Consider the following 18,674-nt stretch of genomic DNA (forward strand, 5'->3'; position numbering starts at 1 on the left):
GAGTTGTAGCCAATGTGTAAACTAATCTCTGCTCTAATTTTCTTTTCCTGTCAGCTTCTCCACTTTGTAACAGAAATGAAAATACAAATCATTTAAACACAATAAAGCTACAAAATGGTCCCATACAAAGGGTGGTGGGAGATACAGGAAACACTACATAATAATATCCAATCAGATTAATGGAATATTAACTTTTATTACCATCCCTGTTCCTGGCACTAGGGAGGCAACATACAATCCGGGTATCTCTATCACACCCACAGAACCTCATCTCTGTTCCTCTGACTAGGGAATCTCCTATCAACACTGCGGTCCTCTTCACCTTTCTACTCTTCTGAGCCACAGCACCAGAGTCGGTAAAAGAGATCCAGTCATTGTCTCACACCCTGGTAAGTCATCTCCTCAATAATATCTAAAGTCATGTATTTATTATTGAGGGGAATGGCAACAGCTGTACTCCACATTGGCTGTGCATCTCCCCTCTTTCTCCTGACAGTCACCCAGTGACCTGTGTGCTGCAAACTAGCAGTGACTACCAGGCTGTAGCTGATGTCTATAACCTCCTCATTCTCCCATATGTCGAAGGTCATTGAGTTGCAGCTCCAGGTCCTCAGGTCTGGAGAGAGTGGGATGGGACGTTGAGACCAAGACTGAATCAGCCAGAACTTTACAGAATGGCGAAGCGGATCTGAAGGGCCAACAAGCTCAATATCAATTGGAAAAACAGAATAACTGTTAGGGAATAGACACTGAGTTTTCAAATTTTAGGTAGTCCACATCTCCAACTGACTTCCTCCCACCTTTTTCCCTGCCCACCTTGTTTTCATGTCCCTCTCCAATCTCGTCTATCTATACATCATTCCGCTTCGTACTCCACCCATCCCCAAGTGGCTCCACCTATTTCCTCCCAGTTTCCCTCCCACCACCCCCTTTCCCAATCTGCTTTCATCTGCTCCACCCGTTTCCAAACCTGGTTCCATCTATCCCGACCATGCTCTACCCTACTCTGCTGCATAAAGCTACATTTTGGAAACCCTTCATGTTCCATCTCAGTCCTGATGAATGATCTTGATCCTAAACTTTCTGCCTTCACTTGACTCAGTCAACTAGGCAGTGTTAAGTTTATAGTTGCAGATCCCAGCATCGGCAGTCTCATTGGGCAGAGCTGGGACTAATGAGAGTGCCCATGGCTACAGCAAAGGAGAAATTGCTGAGGGTGAGGACCAATTCCATAGATGGAGGAGACTGGTTTTGGAGGGGAACTGGTTGGTTCTGTTATCCAGAAAAAAGTGGAGAGCTTTAAGGCCCTCCTGATGGAGGGCAGAAGTGTGTACGGACTGGACGTCCGTGATGAAAATGAGACAATCTACGTGAACAGTCAGGTTTGTGGATCTTGGATAGGAGGTAGAAACAGGAGGTGCAGAGATTGGTGGCAGTGGATGGGAGATCACCACTGTTGGGAAACAAAGGCCTGATGCTCCTTAGTGGGCCTGGTGCTCCTGATGCTTCATCTTCCAGCGGTAAGTGAGAGGAGGTGACTGAGAGTTGCTGTCTAAACTCAGCGAGGTAGAAGTTAGTTCACCAGACTACTACAACACCCCCTCCCATCTGTGAGTTTGATGGTGAGGTTGGGATTAGTGAGAACAGAGTGGAGAGCAGCACGTTCAGAGGGATTGAATTGGAGAGAGGAGCATTAAAGTCGGGATGCCTGATGTCTCATTGGCAGTTAGAAATAAAAAGATCCAGAGTGGGCAGAAGACCAGAGCCAGGAGATGGGTTGAAGATGAGAGTGGGAGTCATTGGAGTGGACTGGAGACTCCTTGCCTAAGAAGTAGGCGCAGAGATGGAGGCGATGGAAAACATTAAATTGTAGGCTTTCCGGGTGGAATACAAGTTGTCACTTGTCCAGTTTGCATGAGGCTTCATCCTCACAGTAGAGAAGGCCGAGGATGGAGAGGTTAGCGTGGATTTGAAATGCTCTCTAACGGGGAACTCGGGGTGGCTATTGTGGACTGAGTGTAGGCACCTGTGAAACAGTTGCTGAGTCAACACTTGGTCTTGCTGATCTCGAGGCCCATCAGGACAACCGAACGCGGTAGACAAGTTTGGAGGACATGCATGTGAAACTTTGCATCAACTTTAGGTCCTGGATGGTGGTGGGGCAGGAGGTGTGTGTTGCATCTACTGTGAAGACAGGGAAAAGTGTCTGGAGTCAGGGAAGGATGGATGTGGAGAGACAAACAGGCCAGAAAGTCACCCAGGAAATAAACCCTATAGAAGGAAGAAAGGGGTGGGAGGGAGAAGATGTGGCTGGTGCTAAGATTTCGTTTCAGCTGAGGGAAATAACACACATTGTGACATGCTGGATGTGCTGACTCATGGAGTGAAAGGAAGTTATCAGGGATCTCTGTCTTTGGTCCGTTTGAGAGGAGGTGGAGTACCAACAGAAGCGAGAAACAGAGGAGATGTAACACCTGCCTCCATCAACCAAAGCAGAAGGGAAGCCATGGTTCCTGATTAAAGATGACATTTCAGATGTCCTGGAACAGAAAGCCTCAATTTGAGAGCAGATACGGTGGGAATGGAGGAACTGGGGAAAAGGAATGGATTCCTTAGAAGAGACAGAGTGAGAAGAGGTGAAGTCTGAGTAGATGGGTGGCTTTACAGTCAAAATCAGTTTGTCTACTGAGATGGAGACAGAGAGATCTAGAAAAAGTGAGCAGTGTCAGAAACGGTCCACATGAATTTGAGAGAATTGTGTTGATGGCAAAGGTGATAGAATTGAAGAATTGTGCATGTGTGCAGGAAGCAACACCATTCTCATCGATGTAATGGAGAAAGAGTTGGGGAGTGGTAATGGAGAAGGTTTGGAACAGGGACTGTTCAACATAGGCAACTCAAAGCCAGGAATATAAGGAGACCATACAGATGCCCATGGATACACATTTGATTGGTAGGAAGTGAGAGGTAAGAACAAGTTCAGCCAGGCAGGTGAGAATGTTGGTGGAGAGGAACTGGTTGGATCCTTGTAGAAAGAAGCAGAGGTTTTTTACACCATAGACAAGGAGAGACAGGATGGAGTCAAGGTAAGAGGAGATTATGTTTGTGGGGCAAGAGCAGACAGGAACAGTGACAGTGTTGTTTGTGGATCCTCAGTAGGAGACAGGAGTAAGAAGTATGGGGTTGAGGCACTATCCAGTTAGAAGCTGTGGTAGCAAGATCTCCTGATGATCTGTCACAGTGCGGGAGAAAATGTTGTGTTTGTCAGTGGGGTCATCATCCGGGTATTGGTAAACCGAGGTATCTGAGAGCTGTTGCTCCAAAGGGAGATGATGGGTAGGTAAGGATATAAGGTGAGAGAGGAAGACGGGATTGGGGGAATGTAGAAGGGGTGGGGGGGAGAGCAGTTACCAGAAATTCGAGTAATCGATGTTCATGCCATCAGGTTGGAGGCTACCTAGATGGAATATAAGGTGTTGCCCCTTCTGTATGTGACCCTGTCGTGGCAGTAGAGGAGGCCATGGACTGGCATGTCAGAATGGGAGTGGGAACTAGAACTGAAATAAGTGGCCACCAGGAGATCCCACAATTTCTGGCGGATGGAGCCCAGCTGCTCAGCGAAGCGGTCTGCAAACCTACGTCAGGTCTCACTGATATATAGGAGGCCGCACTGGGAGGATACAGTAGGTGACCTCAACAGACTCACAGGTGAAATGTCGTCTCACCTGGAAGGACTGTTTGGGGCCCTTAATGATGGTGAGGGAGGAGGTGTAGGGGTAGGTGTAGCACTTGTTCTATTTGCAAGGATAAGTGCCAGGAGGGAGATTAGAAAGGAGTGACAAACAGACAAGGGAGTCGTGTAGGGAGCGAGAAATGGAAAGTGCGGGGAGGGAAAGATGTGCTTGGTGGTGGGATCCCATTGGAGATGGCAGAAGTCATGGAGAATTATGTGCTGGATGGGGAGTCTATTGGGGTGGTAGCTGAGGACAAGAGGAACACTAAACTAGGTGGGGTGGTGGGAGGATGGGATGAGAGCAGATGTATGCAAAATGGAAGAGATGTGTGTGAAGGCAGCGTTGATGGTGTGTTACTCAGTAGAAAAATGCTGCTTGCACTTAGCCTGTCTATACCCCTTGTAATTTTCTAAACTTCCATCAATTCTCTCGATCTACATTCTAAAGAATACAGTCCTTAACTATTCATTTTTTCCTTATAACTCGGGTCCTCCAGACCCAGCAACATCCTTGTGAGTTTTCTCTGCACTCTTTCTACGTTACTTATATCATTCCTGTATGGAGGTGACCAAACCTGCACACAATACTCCAAATTAGGCCTCACCGATATCCTGTACAATTTCAACATAACATCCCACCTCCTGTACTCAATACATTGATTTATGAAGGCCAGTGTGACAAAAGGCTTTTGCAGCCTATCTACCTGTGACACTGCTTTCAACAAATTGTGGACCTGTACTCCCAGGTCCCTTTGTTCTACCACACGCCTCAGTGCCCTACCGTTCACTGTGTAAGACCTACCCTGGTTGGTCCTGTTGAAATGCAATACCTCACACCTGTCTGCGTTAAATTCCATCTGCCATTTTTCAGCCCATTTTCCAGCTGATACAGATCTCTCTGCAAACCATAATAGTCTTCCTCACTGTCCATTATACCCCCCAGTCTTGGAGCCATCCACAAGTGCACTGATACAGTTAGCCACGTTATCATCCAGATCATTGATATAGATGACAAACAATAATGGACCCAGCACTGATCCCTGCAGCACTCCACTAGTCACTTCCACTCTCTGGCTTCTCCCACAAAGCCAATGTCTAATCCAATTTACTACCTCATCTTGAAGGCCAAGTGACTAAAGCTTCTTGACCAAACTCCCATGCGGGACCTTGTCAAATGCCTTGGTAAAGTCCATGTAGACAATACTTACTGCCTTGCCTTTATCCACTTTTCTGGTAGCTTCCTCGAAAAACTACAAGATTGGTTAGACATAGCTTACCACGCACAAAGCTATGCAGACTACCCTTAATCAGTCCATGTCAATCCACATACTTAAATATCTGGTCCCTTGGAATACCTTCCAATAACTTTCTCACAAATGATGTCAGACTCACCGGCCTATAATTAACTGGTTTATGTTTAGAACCTTTTTAAACAGTGGAACAACATCGGCTATCTTCCAATCCTCTAGTATCTCTCCAGTCACTAATGACGATTTAAGTATCTCTGCTAGGCCCCAGCAATTTCTGGCCTTGCCTCTAGTAGGGTCCAAGGGAACACCTTGTCAGGCCCTGAGAATTTACCCACCCTCATTTACCTCAGGATATAAACACCTCCTCCTCTGTAATCTGTATAAGGTGCATGCAGTTGATGCCGCTTTGCCTCACTTCTATAGACTCTAATTAAATTCAGATGCAAAATATCTTTTTAAGCTCTCCCCCATCTCTTTTGGCTCCAAATATAGTTTAACATTCTGATCCTCCAGAAGACCAATTTTGACCCTTACAATCCTTACAATACCTGTAGAATCCTTTGGGAGTCCTTCACCTTGTCTGCTAGAGCAAGCTCATGCCTTCTTTTAGCCCTCCTGATTTCTTTCTCAAGTGTTCTCTTGCATTTCTTACACTCCATAAGTACCTCATTTGTCCTTACCTGCCTATACATTCTATGCACCTCCTTTTTTTTCCCCTTTAATCAGAGAAATTCAGAACCACTCTGCATTCAAAATGTTTTTTGACATCTTTGTAAACTGTCCTGTCTTCTTCTGTTAGTTAATTCCCACTGAACCATCAATTTCTATCATTCTTTTAATCTCTGTTAATTGAGTGGGAACATCATAACCAATCCACTGCTTGTTCATAATCAAGTAACCAGTATCCCAGGTAAGGTTTATTGGATTTAATGAAGACATTGCTCAGATATGAACATGATTACATTGAATATTCAACTTCATCTGAAAGCGAATCAATCTAGTCTTCCTTTGGCTGATGAGGACAGAAGCAACGAAGTGCTAAAGGTGAACCTCCAGTCCTTGTGCAGGAGGTAAGCGAAAGTGACCCGCTGATTCGGGTCAGTCTTGGGGTCATCTTCATGTTCAAAAAGCAGACAAGCTTTATAAAATGAAAATAATATATTAATTTATCCACGTAGAAATATTTCACAACTGCGTTCAAAGTAACAAGCATGTTTCAGTAGATATTAGTTGATGCATATACCATTTTATTTTCAAGCAAGCTAAAAATTGTCCTAAAAGAGCACATACTGGGAAATTTCAGACAAATACATCATCAGTACATTAGCTCAGTAAATTAACTCCGAAAGGACCCTCACAAAACAAAAACAGAGAGAAAGACTTTGGATCTTGCTTGATTTTATTTTAAGTTATTCTTTGAAATAAACTTTATCCAATGAGTGTCTGCTGGGTGTTAAGGCACAAAAGTAATGGTGCAGCAATTAATGGTGCTGGGGCACTGCTCGAGTGACTTCAGTTCAATCTGACACCAGGAGCTGTCTGTCCGGAGTTTGCAGGATGTCCTTATGTAGGTTTGCTCCCACATACCCAAGACAAGCTGGCAGGTTCAGTGAGCACTGGAAATTACCTTCAGTGTAAGTGGATGGCAACGCAACTAGGGGGTAAATTGATTAACTAAGTGAGTGAGTGTGTGCTAGAGGGAAGTAAGTGGGGGAGTGGGATGATGGGATTTACTCTGAGATCCCCCATATTGTCAAAGGACCAAATGGCCTGTTTCAATGTTGTACATTTCCTCTCCTTTTGCTTAGAGACTTCCATGACCATAAAAAGATGTCTGCAACTCTGGTCACCATAATACAGGAATGAGGTGGAGGCTTTAGTGAGGGTGCAGAAGAAGCTCACCAGGATGCTGCATAGATTACAGAATTTAAGATACCAGCTGAGTTTAGACAGACCTGGGTTGTTTCTTCTGGAGAGACTGCACAGGGACCTGGAGGGAACTACATAAAATTATGAGTGGTGTATGTGGGGGATAGCCCCATGAGGAAATGTCAGGTACTACCGAGCACAGCTTTAAAGGTGAAACGGGGAATGTTTAAGGAATTGCATCCCTCAATATTTTACACAGAGATAGTAGGAGCTGTCATGTGGTTGGTGAGCTGGTAGGGTGCTGGTTTCCATTTTACTGAAGGCAATGGCTAAGTCATGGAATTCCTGTGGGAGTTTGGTGAGGTCGAGGGTTTCCTCCGTCTCCATGGATCTACTGGGTGAAGTCAGCTGTGGGTGCAGGCAGAATCCACCAGAGCCTCCTGTGTGTGTGGAGACATCGGGGCATGGAAGAGAACAGAGAGAGTGAGTCAGGCTATGGTGCCAGAACGAGGAGCTGGGGGAGCATGCCAGATAGCAGGCACCGTGTCTCTATCTGCTGATTCTGGTTTCCTGGGTGCAGTGGGCATTTCGTGTGTGGGTAATTGAAATCTGAAGTGAATGCACAAATTGTCTCTCCACCTTTGCTCATGTTCTTGGGTGAGAAGGGTTAAGGGTGCCCTTAGTAACTACAGGCTGCCTGAAAAGGTTCTGGGAATGGAAGTGGTATTCTGGCTGGTGATCTAGAGGTTCATTCCATAAGAGTTTGTCGGTACAGATGGCCAGAGAGATGAGGTGTTGGAAGTCGGTGGGCATTTCCTGGCTTTTAAGCTTTTGGCTGCCCCTGCGCTTCCTGATTGGTCAAAAATTCAGCTCATCTCATCAGTGAGCTTCTCACATGTTTTACTGATCGTGTTTTCATTGCCCGGATTAGAGGTGATCCAGTTTAGAGCTCTCCCGGTCAAGGGAGAGATGATTAAGGAAATCTTGGCTCAATCTGTAGAATAGAGATGTTGCAGCTTGAAAAGTGAAAGGTGCACTGGGACAGAAAAGTGCGCCATCAGGTTGGGGATCCGAAAAGCATTTAGGATCTACAATCTGGGGCTCCAAGGCAGGAGGTTGACTGGTGTGGGGTTGCTGCAACGAGACAGAGAGTTGTGAACTGCTTTTGGATCGAGTGCTCATTAAGGGGGATAATTTCCTTTAGGCGAACAGTCTCTGCTGGGTCAATCACTGGTTCACTCATCCTGTCAAGAAATATAGAGGGAGCTTGACCCAAGTGCAGGGCAGTGGAGACAATCGCCTTTATAATAAGCTGCAAAGTAAGAAGCCAAGAGAGGTCACAAAACAGAGAGAATAGATTTTTATCATGACAAGGCAACAAGGTAACTGAAGGCTCGGAGCAACTAGTTGAGGCTGGCTGGTTCACATGAGTGAACAAGGATTGTGATGATTTGGAAACGTGGCAGGTGACTCCTGTTAACTGGGTGGAGACTGGCAGGTGACTGCTGTGTAGGCCTGACAGGGAAGGTGATGTTTAAAAAGTAATTGGACCGGCACATGAAAAGGCAGGGAACGGAAGGATATGGACCAAGTGCAGGCGGATGGGATCAGTTACATTGGTATATTCAGCATAGACACCACGGGATGCATACGGTTCTGTGCTCTGAATTGTATGACAGAAGCTGCCTCCCTCCCCCACCCCCATGCATCATCAGTTGTTAGACAGTTCATGTACCCCAGTGGAAAATTTAAATTGCCGGATGGGAAAGAAGAAGAGCAGGTGGTGATAAAGGAACATGTTCAGGATGAATGGTGGGAGTGTGAGCCTGGCAGCAATATGAAGATGTGTAAATGTTGTAGGCTTCTTATCTCTTAACCAATTACAGAAATGAGAACTTACTCAGAAGATTGATTCAATTTTCTACGAAAGTCTGTGAACCACCGTCCTCACCCAAGCGGCATCAGGGTCCAGACAAACGCGACGACCAGACTTGAGCGTGGCTCTGAAAAGAATTGTAAAATTAAATCAAAACTCAGGAATGTAGCTACCCAAATGGAACAAACTTATCTCTAAAGTTTTCCTTGGTAGGTGGTGACTAGTAAAGCATCATATTTACATGTTACAAAAGCAGTTACTTGTGAATTAACAGTTGAGGAAGGAAGTAAGAGCAGAAAATCGCTCCTCTCTCATTAGTGACGTCAGCCACCTTAGTGGATGTGAACAAGTTTCACATCCACTTACAAATTGTTCAAATTACAACCCCTCCCTTTGAATACCATTAATACATCCAATGGAGTACCCATAGGGAATGGTAAAAACTGGTAACATTAATGCCACGGTGGTTAATCAGTAAGACTTACATTACTTCGACCACGGGGCAACGGTGATTACTTGGAAAAACTTCAATACTCCTCATAAAACGTGGCGAGATGAACGTTGAAATACGTTGCAGGCAGCGGCAGGAAAAGGACTCTGGTGAATCTGTATAATGAAAATATTACTGATCCCTAATCATTGCAGGAAATATGCATATTTCTCATCTTTATCTATTTGTTAGTTGCCTGAGGACTGGGCTAAGTGTTCATGACAGATACACTTACATTTTTTGTGAGTAACTACTTACTGTCAATCAGATTCCACTGACATTTGCACGTAGGTTACTTACCTGCCTATTAGTAGATATAGAGAAGAGGCTCATGGAACCTCTTATCCAATTGCTGTGAATCAGAGTGGCCTTGTGTCCTGAATGTGCTTTATCAAGCAATTTGTATAACATTTCACTAATTTCAGGCAGCATTTTACAGCCAGAAGACTGGGAAGACTTATTATCAGTCCTGAAATGATTTATAATCCAATGACTCACAATCATAATCCTTCAAAGAGTACTTACAGGACACACAGCAGTCTGCAGATGCTGAAATTTGGAGCAGGAAACAAAAAACTGGAAGATCTCAGTTTCTTAATCAGCATCTTGGTGACAACAAAATAGTCTATGTCAATGGAATAGGTCCTTTCACAACCTACATCAGCACTATTCATAGATCTAAATGGCCCTTCCAGGTGGGGCAAAGGTTCACATGCACCTTCTTCATTTCTATTGACTGCATTTTGGCGCTCTCATGTGGCCTCTTCCACAGCAGGGAGACCAAGCATAGACCTGCCGACAATTTTGCGGAACACCAACGCTCCGTCCCAAGTCGCTATCCCAACATTCTAGTTGCATGCTGTTTTAACTGCCCTTCCCATTCCCACACTGATCTCTCAGCCCTCAGCCTTCTCCACCACCACGGTGTGGTCAAGCACAAACCAGAAAAAGGGCACCTCGTTTTCCACCTGGAATTTTCGAGGTTCAGGTGACCCACACTTCCAGTGTTCATCTCTAGTGTTGGCCCTCTCCCACCTTCCCACCCAGTTTCCCACTTTCATTCCCTCCATCAAATGGTCCCATCTGCCTATCATTCCTCCGTTATCTGGTTCCTAATCACCTTCCTTACGAAGCAGATTCCGGCATCTACAGCTTCTTCTTTCCACTTTTCAGACCTATTCTCTACCCCCTCCCTCACTGCCCACCACTAGCTCCAACCCCTCTTTTCTCTCCTTATCCATATATCTCCTTCCAGCGGTCCAATCAGCAGCAGGAAGGTTTCTTGCAGGTTGGTGACACTTGTTTAAAAGTACAAGAAGGACAAGCAGGGCGACCATTGTTAGGGGTAGGTCAGTGGTGAGAGTAGGAGTGTCAGGCTTTGGCTCAAAAGAGGCATTGGCTCTGGGTAAGTTTCTGTTAAGCTTCCTTTTTTCTCTCTCTTACTGTGCCTAGTGTAGTAAATGACAGTTATGTGTTCTTCATACCGGAGGTTATTGTCCTGGGAGAACCAGAGTCTCCCAGGAAACTACATGTGTGTGTGAAGTGCATCCAGGTGCAGCTCCTTGAAGACCGTGTTAGTGATCTGGAGCAGTAGCTGGATGACCTACAGCTTGCATGGGAGAGTGAGGAGATTACCGATCAGAGTTACAGGGAAGTAGTCACCCCAAAGTTGCAGGAAGTGAGTATCTGGGTGACTGTCAGGAGAAACGGAAATGTGAATAGGCAGTTAGCACAGAGCACCCCTGTGACAACTCCCCTCAATAATAAGTATACCGCTTTGAATACTGTTGTGGGGGGTTGACCTCCCAGGGGGATGCCAAGGTGACCGGGTTACTGTCCGTGGTGCAAAAGCAAAAGCGGGAGAAAAGGGGAGCGATAGTGATAGGGGACTCAATAGTCAGGGGAACAGAGAGGAGATCCTGTGGACATGAACAGGACCTCCGGATGGTATGTTGCCCCCCAGATCCCAGGGTCAGGAGCATCTTGGATCGTAACGTCAGTATTTTGGAGGGGGAGGGAGAGCAGCCAGATGTCTTGGTACACATTGGTACCAATGACATGGGAAGGAAAAGCAAAGAGGTCCTGAAAAGAGAATTTAAAGAGCCAGGTAGAAAGCTGAGAAGCAGGACCTCCTGGGTAGTAATTTCAGGATTGCTGCCTGTGCCACGTGCCAGTGAGGGTAGAAACAGGATGATTTGGCAGATCAATATGTGGCTGAGAAGCAGGTGCAGGGGGCATTATTAACCAAACTGCAAATAAGTCAGTTAGGTTTTAGCCCTTTTAATTCTGCATATAAATCCTCATTCCCTCCTTGTGTCATTCCATGACAACTAGGATTATCAATGTCGAGGTTGTTGTACATCTTAATTTCCATATTCATGTAAGAAGGGTGGATAGTAGCCCTTGGGATGAGCCAAAGGACTTTCATAGTGTCCATTCTCATCATTCTCAAGTGACAAAAGTGAAAGAAATAGCTATATAGTAACATATTATAATCTGGAGAGCACTTCCTTAAGATCTGACAGAAGGTTATTCTATGGCCATTTTCAATAGAGAATTGTAAAAACAATAAAAAAGAAGAGAGAAAATGTAAAACTATGGCAAAGAGCAGGAAGTAAGATTTTAAAAACATGCACAAGGAGAGTGGGTTAAATTGTTTCCTCTGCCCTATTCATTCTATAATCATGTTCATTCCCACATACTGGTGCATTCTTCATTTGACAACTAAATGATTCTACCGATAATTACCACTCTTCAGAAATCTTTCCAATAACTTCCCTACTACAGACGTAATTGCCAGCTTTTTCCCCGCAGCCCTTCTTCCTGTAAAGGGGGACCACTTTTGCTGCCTTCCAACTATCAAGTACCCTACTTGCTGACACTTTTCACTCTGTTATTTATGGAGGATTAGCTATTGATCTGGGCAGACTACTAGGGAGTGCAGAACCAAGAAGTGCAGAGATGGATAATTCTTTAGTGGAGGTCAACTCCATTGCCACCCAGTTAGGACACTCGGGTTGGCTGTGAAAGAAAGACCAAAAGGTAGCACAACGAATATTAGTTGCCCAATAATATAAACGAAAGTTAGGTAAAGCCATGCCACCCTCTTTTTTAGATTTTTGGAGATGGATTTTATTAATTCTAGAGCGCTTATTCTGCCACAGATATGACAAAATAATAGAGTCTAAGGAATCAAAAAAAGATTTAGGAATAAAAATTGGGATAGATTGAAATAAATATAAAAATTTGGGGAGAACATACATTTTAACAACATTAATATGACCTACCAAAGACATAGATAGAGGTGACCATTGTACCAGACTCTGTTTTATGGCATATGAAAGATTGGCAAAGTTTTCACGAAAGAGATCTTTAAACTTCCTTGTGACTGTAATTCCAAGATAGGTAAATTGATTATGGACTACTTTAAAAGGGAGATCACGAAATGTTAGTTCTTGTGCTTCTTTATTAATTGGGAAAAGTTCACTCTTATGTAAGTTAAGTTTATAGCCAGAGATCTGGCTAAACTGGTCAAGAAGTGAAAACATTAGAGGTAAGGATGTAGACGGATTTGAGAGAAAGAGTAATAAGTCATCAGCTTAGAGAGAAACTTTATGCTCAACACCCCCTCTCCAAATCCCGGTCAATTCAGGACAGTTTCGAAATGCTATCACCAGAGGTTCTATAGCCAAATCAAAGAGAAAGGGACTTAAGGGGCATCCCTGACAGGTGCCACGTTTGAGATTAAATACTTGGGATTTCTGAAAATTAGTTAAAACAGAAGCAGTAGGACACAGGTACAGCAATTGGATCCAAGAGATGAAATTTTGGCCCAGGTCAAATTTTTCTAAGACTGCAAAAAGGTAGTTCCACTCTATACGATCAAATGCTTTCTCCGCATCGAGGGAAATAACACATTCAGGAATCCCAGTTGGAGCTGAGTATAAGATATTAAATAAACACCGAATGTTAAAAAAAGGGGGACGGTTTTTAATAAAGCCTGTTTGGTCATCAGAGATAATGGAGGGAATAACGGTTTCTAATCTATGAGCCAAAACTTTAGCTAAGATCTTTACATCAACATTGAGCAGAGGGATCGGCCTATACGAGGAACACTCTGTTGGGTCTTTGCCCTTTTTTAAGAGAAGAATAATAGATGCCTCATTGAAAGAGGGTGGCAATTTGCCGTAATTAAACGAGTCAGATAATACTGAAAGTAACTGAGAAGACAGAAGTGAAGAGAATGATTTATAAAATTCTACAGGGAACCCATCAGGTCCAGGAGATTTCCCTGAGGACAGTGCAGAAATTGCAAAAGATATTTCTTCTGATGATATAGGCGCATTGAGTTTGGCTTTGAAATCAGATGAAAGTGAGAGGATATTCAGATTCTGTAAAAATTGATCAACAGAGATATTGTCATTCAGAGATTCAGAGGAATAAAGCCGAGAATAAAAATTTTTTAATGCGTCATTAATTTCTAAATGATCCGATGTAAAGTCTCCATTCTCCTTCCGGATCTTTGTAATATCTTGTTTGGCTTTGGAACGCCTCAGCTGATTGGCTAGAAATTTACCAGACTTATCCCCATGAATGTAAAAGCGACTCTTGCTTTCGAGAAGTTGGCGTTCGACAGGTTGAGTGGACAGAAGGTTAAATTTAGTTTGGAGTTCAACGCGCTTCTTGTATAATGCATAAAAGGCAGCAGGCATATAAAAAGTCAAGCAGTACAATAGCAGTCTGGGAGCAGAGATGTAAACATAGATTCGTAAAATCAAAACATATACATGTCCTGAGCAATAAAGAGAAACAATAAATACAGTGAGTGATGTTGGAACTGGAAAATCCACCCCACCCACACAGCCCAAAACTAGACGGCTACCAAAACAAGTAGCTAGCTCTACCAAAAAAATTAACCCAAATACAACTTCCAGATCTGTGTCATTAACAGCAGTTCCGTATAAATACTATAGCAAATAGTAACTAGTTTATGCACTAGAAAACATAACTACAGATTAGAACACCTTCTGCAGAAATATAAAACTTAATACAGAGAAAATCGGAAGAAAACCAAAACTAACCTACTCGCGAAAAATTATAGAAGAATAAAGTAAGAAAAAGGGAAAAAAAGGTGAAAAAAAGGAGAGGAAGAGGAAAGTTATAGATTCAAGACGAGTATTTATCAACCACTTACAGAGAGGAGAGAAAAAAATTCAGAGATTAGAAAAAAGGAGTGAAGAAAAGAATAAATAAATAAATAAATAGATAAATAAAAAGGAAAAATAAATCAGCAATTAAACTGTGAACCAACAAACAGGGAGGCCTTCACTAAAGACTTCGAACCTCCAAAACAAGTTAGAGTCAGTTGTAGAACTCTGTAGATAAAGTTATACAAGAATAAAAATAGATTACACACACACCAAATCCCGGGAGAGATTATCAACAGCCCTTAGAGTTTCAATGAATAATGTCTGAACGATTCACATAAAGTCTGAGTCCAGAAAAAGTAATTTTACTACGAGGAGTACTTATCCACCATTTTAGGAGGTCCGATCAGATTCCGAAGATGACTGGATAGCCAGAAGACTTGCCACAAATGCTTCAGCTTCCTTCACTGATTTGAACCACTTGTATTTTCCGGTATTAAGCTTGATTCGTAGATTGGCAGGATTGCGAAGAGAGGGTTTAAAACCACGATCAAAAAGCACTTTCATTGCGCCTTTAAACTCAGTGCGCATCTTTAAGGTCTGGGGTGCAAAATCTTCCACAAAGCGAATGGTTGTATCCTGGAAAGGAAAAGAACCCCTGCGACGTGCCTCTACAATCAGACTGTGTTTTACCTGGTATTGATAGAAGCACAAGATTACTGGTCGCGGCTGGGAGCCCAGAATTCCGGGGGGGGAACGTAAACTCTGTGTGCCCGTTCGAGCTCGGGCGGGTTTGGAAGCAAATCTTTCCCGAATATCTCACAGAGAAACTTGGCAAAAAACTTCACGGTTGGACCATGTTCGGTCGCCTCTGGCAATCCAAGAATTCTAAGATTGCAGCGTCTGCTGCGATTTTTGAGATCCACCATTTTGGAAAGGAGTTTGTTACATTTTTCCTCTAAGCTGGAACAGAGAGTCTCCAAGTATCGAACACGACTTTCTAAATCTTCAGAAGTCGATTCAATGCGAGATAGGTGTTCGGCATGTTTGTCCACTTTATCGTTGATCTGATCCAGTTTGTCTTCCAACTGTTTGAAAGCGGTTTTAAATTCCTTTAAAATTTCGTCTCAGAGCTTTCCGAGCGCAGCCAGAGTCTCGTCTGAGGGAGCCGTAGCTTCCTTTCTCCCGGATTTAGAACTCTTGCTTGACATTGTAAGTTAGATATGTTCACAGGCAAGTAAGAGATACCGAAAAAAATTCCTAACTAAGGTTTAAAACATGGAGACATTTAGTGCAAAGATAGCGACAGTAACGGAACAAAAGTTCGGAGCAGCTAAACAATCGCCATCTTACCGGAAGTCCAGCCCTATCTTTTTATCGTATTTCTCTATTTGTCTACGTACCAGTTCCTCTGCTTCCTGTTTTCAGTAATACACCCTCAACAAAGAGCTAACTTCCATTATGTTCCTAATCCCTATCCACGTAGCCTTGCTTGAGGAAACATCTCGGATCGCAAGACCCTGCAGCGGATAGTGAGGTCAGCTGAGAAGATCTTCGGGGTCTCTCTTCCCACCATCACGGACATTTACACTACACGCTGCATCCGCAAAGGAAACAGCATTATGAAGGACCCCATGCACCCCTCATTACAATCTCTTCTCCCTCCTGCCGTCTGGGAAAAGGCTCTGAAGCATTCGGGCTTTCACGGCCAGACTATGTAACAGTTTCTTCCCCCAAGGTATCAGACTCCTCAATGCCCAAAGCCTGGACTGACACCTTGTCCTATTGTCCTGTTTATTATTTATTGTAATGCCTGCATTGTTTTTGTGCACTTTATGCAGTCCTGTGTAGGTCTGTAGTCTAGTGTAGCCTTCTCTGTGTTTTTTTTTCGTAGTTCAGTCTAGTTTTTGTACTGCGTCATGTAACACCATGGTCCTGAAAAACATTGTCTCATTTTTACTATGTACTGTACCAGCAGTTATGGTCGAAATGACAATAAAGTGACTTGACTTGACGTGACTTGACTTGGATGTTCTCCCACAAGTGCATTACTTGCCATGCCTTCTTTTACAGCTCTTCAGTCTCACCTGAAAGTTCGGTACCGGGGAAAACTGAGCAGCCAGCCTTGCCGCTCTCTCAACCAGCTCAAGTTTGAAAACTACATCACAGTCCTAGAGATTCATTAAAGTTTTGATCAGTAGGCAGAAAAATAATAACAAACCTGGTATACGCCCCATTACTGACTGAGTTCTTACCTTGTGCGGAAGACAGGTGGAGCACAAACAGAACAGGAATAATAAAAGTGGCTTTAGCAAACATGCTGCTTCAGTTTTGTGATTTTTAATCAACTCACGCTTTACTGCTGCAAACTGCCTTTATTTCCTCACTGTAGAAACATGTTATTTAAAGCTAACATTCTTGACCTATAAACAAGGAATTAGGCAAACTTAAAAACAAGGTCAACAAACATGAAGTTCAAAGCTGGCAGGTCAATGACAAGTTTATGAGTTGTAGCCAATGTGTAAACTAATCTCTGCTCTAATTTTCTTTTCCTGTCAGCTTCTCCACTTTGTAACAGAAATGAAAATACAAATCATTTAAACACAATAAAGCTACAAAATGGTCCCATACAAAGGGTGGTGGGAGATACAGGAAACACTACATAATAATATCCAATCAGATTAATGGAATATTAACTTTTATTACCATCCCTGTTCCTGGCACTAGGGAGGCAACATACAATCCGGGTATCTCTATCACACCCACAGAACCTCATCTCTGTTCCTCTGACTAGGGAATCTCCTATCAACACTGCGGTCCTCTTCACCTTTCTACTCTTCTGAGCCACAGCACCAGAGTCGGTAAAAGAGATCCAGTCATTGTCTCACACCCTGGTAAGTCATCTCCTCAATAATATCTAAAGTCATGTATTTATTATTGAGGGGAATGGCAACAGCTGTACTCCACATTGGCTGTGCATCTCCCCTCTTTCTCCTGACAGTCACCCAGTGACCTGTGTGCTGCAAACTAGCAGTGACTACCAGGCTGTAGCTGATGTCTATAACCTCCTCATTCTCCCATATGTCGAAGGTCATTGAGTTGCAGCTCCAGGTCCTCAGGTCTGGAGAGAGTGGGATGGGACGTTGAGACCAAGACTGAATCAGCCAGAACTTTACAGAATGGCGAAGCGGATCTGAAGGGCCAACAAGCTCAATATCAATTGGAAAAACAGAATAACTGTTAGGGAATAGACACTGAGTTTTCAAATTTTAGGTAGTCCACATCTCCAACTGACTTCCTCCCACCTTTTTCCCTGCCCACCTTGTTTTCATGTCCCTCTCCAATCTCGTCTATCTATACATCATTCCGCTTCGTACTCCACCCATCCCCAAGTGGCTCCACCTATTTCCTCCCAGTTTCCCTCCCACCACCCCCTTTCCCAATCTGCTTTCATCTGCTCCACCCGTTTCCAAACCTGGTTCCATCTATCCCGACCATGCTCTACCCTACTCTGCTGCATAAAGCTACATTTTGGAAACCCTTCATGTTCCATCTCAGTCCTGATGAATGATCTTGATCCTAAACTTTCTGCCTTCACTTGACTCAGTCAACTAGGCAGTGTTAAGTTTATAGTTGCAGATCCCAGCATCGGCAGTCTCATTGGGCAGAGCTGGGACTAATGAGAGTGCCCATGGCTACAGCAAAGGAGAAATTGCTGAGGGTGAGGACCAATTCCATAGATGGAGGAGACTGGTTTTGGAGGGGAACTGGTTGGTTCTGTTATCCAGAAAAAAGTGGAGAGCTTTAAGGCCCTCCTGATGGAGGGCAGAAGTGTGTACGGACTGGACGTCCGTGATGAAAATGAGACAATCTACGTGAACAGTCAGGTTTGTGGATCTTGGATAGGAGGTAGAAACAGGAGGTGCAGAGATTGGTGGCAGTGGATGGGAGATCACCACTGTTGGGAAACAAAGGCCTGATGCTCCTTAGTGGGCCTGGTGCTCCTGATGCTTCATCTTCCAGCGGTAAGTGAGAGGAGGTGACTGAGAGTTGCTGTCTAAACTCAGCGAGGTAGAAGTTAGTTCACCAGACTACTACAACACCCCCTCCCATCTGTGAGTTTGATGGTGAGGTTGGGATTAGTGAGAACAGAGTGGAGAGCAGCACGTTCAGAGGGATTGAATTGGAGAGAGGAGCATTAAAGTCGGGATGCCTGATGTCTCATTGGCAGTTAGAAATAAAAAGATCCAGAGTGGGCAGAAGACCAGAGCCAGGAGATGGGTTGAAGATGAGAGTGGGAGTCATTGGA

The 18,674-nt window shown here is 43.9% G+C and overlaps 1 long non-coding RNA gene across 2 annotated transcripts; it reads right to left on the reverse strand.

Moving 5' to 3' along the window:
- Window positions 1–5,894: 5,894 nt before the first annotated feature.
- On the reverse strand, window positions 5,895–16,773 carry LOC140726456 (uncharacterized). Of its 2 annotated transcripts, none has more exons than XR_012098639.1 (4): window positions 16,621–16,773; window positions 9,214–9,334; window positions 8,753–8,855; window positions 5,895–6,121 (listed from the first exon to the last, which is right to left on the reverse strand). It is a non-coding gene; the product is annotated as an uncharacterized lncRNA (long non-coding RNA). The 2 variants fall into 2 exon arrangements; XR_012098640.1 differs by lacking the exon at window positions 16,621–16,773 and adding an exon at window positions 16,453–16,472.
- Window positions 16,774–18,674: the final 1,901 nt, after the last annotated feature.

The sequence above is a fragment of the Hemitrygon akajei genome, chromosome 4 (assembly GCF_048418815.1).
Source record: "Hemitrygon akajei chromosome 4, sHemAka1.3, whole genome shotgun sequence".
NCBI classification, from domain to species: Eukaryota; Metazoa; Chordata; class Chondrichthyes; order Myliobatiformes; family Dasyatidae; genus Hemitrygon; species Hemitrygon akajei.